Source organism: Staurois parvus, unplaced genomic scaffold, assembly GCF_062004578.1.
Source record: "Staurois parvus isolate SC_StPar_1 unplaced genomic scaffold, SC_StPar_1.0 ptg001383l, whole genome shotgun sequence".
NCBI lineage: Eukaryota > Metazoa > Chordata > Amphibia > Anura > Ranidae > Staurois > Staurois parvus.
The window spans coordinates 304,958-308,639 of NW_028319179.1; the positions used below are offsets into that span (position 1 = coordinate 304,958).

Genomic DNA, 3,682 nt, shown 5'->3' on the forward strand with positions numbered 1-3,682 from the left:
ATGTGCGCCCCAATACTTTTGGCGATATAGTGTATGTGTCGTTGAGTGTCTCCGACATCTTTTGGTCCCCACCAATGATAGGTAGCTGGACAGACTCCCAGTCATGTGACCACTGTGACAGCCAATAGAGGGGGTCACATGATCGACGGTCCTTCCTGCCCCGGGCACTCAACTTCTTGAATGGACCCTGGGGGGGGGGGGGGCGGAAAGGGGTTAACACATTCACTGTATTCCCCCTTTAAGCACTGAAGTTCTGTGTTCCCTGATTTTTGTGGACGGAGGAATATTTTTCTTGAGAAAAAAAGAATGAATATGGGGGGCAATTTCTTGGGGCAATTTTCTGACTTCCCCTCTCCTCCTAGTCCTGTTTTTGGTCCATTCTCTCCATCGCGAGGCTCTTCTCCCCGCTCTGCCAGTATTTATTGTTGTGTTCCCCGACGGCGGTATTCCCACACCAGTCCTATGAGCGCCGCCCTTGTGGCATATGACGGATAATCAATGTCTTTCTAGACCTTTCTACAGACACGCTGCTTGTCGTTCGCCACGGTTTCCAGCCCCCGGCACATGTATGGCCTGTGACAGTTAGCCGGGCCGGTATTTCGTCACGGATCATTCTTATGGCTCTTTACTGCCAACTCAGGATTAAAGGGGAATCCCGCTGAGCGTCACCTTCCAATGGGCCATGCCATTCACTGAATTCCTATGCAGATCGCCCTCCACCTGCATCCCTCCAACCATCGACCTTCTTCTCAGATGACAATGGAAGGCCCAACAATGGCTTTACTCTAAACCAGTGGTTGGCAACTTATGAACTAAAGGGGGTCTCAAATGGGGCCCCTGACATCACCAAAGGGCCACACATAATGTTCAATATATGTAATTCTGGAGAAGACTGTGAGAGACTGCAGACCTAATCAGCCGTGTATTCATTTCTTGTGCTGTCAGAGGCAATACAAGAACCAGGTGCCCCCTACCAGCAGTGCCCCAAGCCCCCCATCCCCGTCCTTCGCCGCCACTGCTGCCCAACACCACATCACATCACACCACCCCACCCCATCCTCCTAGCAACTGAAGACACTGCGTGGACTGGACACCTGCACCCTAACAACTGAAGGCACTGCATGGACTGGACACCTGCGCCCTAGCAACTGAAGACACTGCATGGACTGGACGCCTGCATCCTAACAACTGAAGACACTGCATGGACTGGACGCCTGCATCCTAACAACTGAAGACACTGCAGTTGGACTGGACACCTGCGCCCTAGCAACTGAAGACACTGCATGGACTGGACACCTGCGCCCTAGCAACTGAGGACACTGCGTAGACTGGACGCCTGCATCCTAGCTACTGAAGATACTGCATGGACTGGACGCCTGCATCCTAGCTACTGAAGATACTGCATAGACTGGACACCTGCATCCTAGCAACTGAGGACACTGCGTGGACTGGACGCCTGCATCCTAGAGATCCAGGAGGAGAATGTCCAGCTGTCAGTCCATGATAAAATGTACCAAGGCCTGGGACAAGCTAACCATAGAGTCTTCCCAGTCCATCGGTTTTATCAGACTCAGTAAAGAAAGAATGGAAGGATCCAGAAAGGGGCCCCTTTTTCTCCAAATCCCTAAGAAGAGGTTTCCTTTTCGAGGAAGAGTCCCTGGTGTGGAACAAGAAACTGAGGTTGGATGTGGCCTTCTCGCAGGTTTCAAGATGCACGGACCTGGCTTTTGAGGATATGGGCATTCTGAAGGATGCAATGGATTAGAGGGCAGACTTTCTTCTTAAAAAAGCATGGGACTCTTCTCTGACCAACCTCAAGCCGGCTATGGCCTCCACGGTGGTGGCGAGAAATTTGGAGTGCTGGTTAGAACATCTGAGGGTTCATGTCGAGACAGGGACCTCCAGGAGGGAGCTTTTGGACTAATTCCCAGTCCTTCTAAAAGCCATGAAGTATATGGCTGACGCATCAGCTGAATCTATCAGAATGATGGCAAGGTCTTCGGCATTGGTCAACTTAGATAAGAGAGCCATACGGCTCAAGACCTGGTCAGGAGACTCCGCTTCCAAGATGAAGTTATGTGGAATCCCCCTTTCTGGGGATCTGCTCTTCGGCCTGGATCTGGAGTCAGTGCTGGATAGAACGTTGGATAAGAAAAAGGCTTTCCCATTGAAAAGTAAGAAGTAGCCGGTCAGAAAGAATTTTTGTCCCTTTTCACAAACCCAAAGAAATAAGCAACAGGCCCAGAAAAGAAGTTGGAGTTTCCAGAGAAACAGGGGTAAAGGAGGGGTATTCTTCAGACCCCTAAAGTGGCCATCCAAGAGCCAATGACATCTCACTTCCAGTGGGAGGGAGGCTTCGGGCCTTCTCCTCACTGTGAGAGGAAGCAACATCAAGTGCCTTTGTCAGAAATATCATGTCTCAGGGGTACGACCTGGAGTTTTCCCGGACCCACCAATCAGATTGTGTGTGACCAGTCTCCCAAGGTGTCGGAGATGGCCTCAGCAATGACGTCCCTTTTGAAGGAACTGATGCATCAGGAGGTCATCATTCAGGTCCAAAAGCCTTCAGGGAAGTTCCATCTAATCTTGAATCTAAAGCTACTGAACAGGTCCATTCGGTGGAAGCACTTCCGCATGGATACAATTTTTTCAGTTAGGAAGCTGCTATCCCTGGGTTGCTTCATGGCGACTATCGATCTGCGGGACGCTCATCTTCATATTCTGATTGCTCAATCTTCTCAGACGTTCATCCGACTGGCGGTCAATCTGGGATCTTCCATCTGGCACCTGCAGTTCAGAGCTCTACCCTTCAGCCTGTCATCTTCTCCAAGGGTGTTCAGCAAAGTCATGGCGGAAGCACTAGAACCTCTGAGGTTGAGAGGGATTTTGGTGGTGCCATACTTAGACGATCCACTCATGTTCACAGAAACCAGGATGCAGCTGCTGATGGATCTTCAGATGACTTAGGCTCATCTGAGTAGCTTGGGATGGCTGTTAAATCTGAAAAATGGGTTATATCATAGATTCTGTTCAAAAGTGGATATTCTTTCTGGAAGAAAAAATAGAAAAGATCCAGTCGGACTTGAAGCAGGTGCAATGCAACCTGTTGGTGTGTCAGAACGATCATGTCAGTCCTGGAACTACTTACTGCCACCATCCCAGTGGTTCAATGGACCAGATTCCATTCCCGCCCCCTGCAGGGGGACATCCTGCAAAAGTGGACATATCAGTATCCACTGGACATGCTTGTAAGGATCACTCCAAAGGTAAAGAGGGCACTTTGATGGTGGTGAGATCCACCCAATTTAGAGAGGGGCCTGCCATGGTAATTTCCGAAGGCCGAACACTTACCGACAAATGTGAGTGCTTGGGGATGGGGAGCCCACTTCGAAGATCAGTCGGCACAGGGCACAAAGCAGAGGCCAGTTATCAAGGTCCTACCTTTCCTCAGGGCTTGTGCTGCTCCATGTGCTGGCATCCATCTTAGGTCTGCAAAGCATTGTGGGATCCTTTATGCTTTCAGCCCTCTGCGGCTCCTCCCAGGAGGTGGCGGCTTATCACCTTTAAGTCTGCTGTTTGCAGCTGTCTATTGCATTCGTGTCCTGTCTGTTGCACAGCAGCAAGCTCCTGTTCAGTTAACTCTTTGCTCTCCTGGATACCGACTCGGCTTTGGCTAAGACTC

At 50.4% G+C, this 3,682-nt stretch overlaps 1 pseudogene; it reads left to right on the forward strand.

The window, feature by feature from the left end:
* Positions 1-1,508: 1,508 nt before the first annotated feature.
* Positions 1,509-2,185, forward strand: LOC149436278 (lamina-associated polypeptide 2, isoforms alpha/zeta-like; annotated as a pseudogene).
* Positions 2,186-3,682: the final 1,497 nt, after the last annotated feature.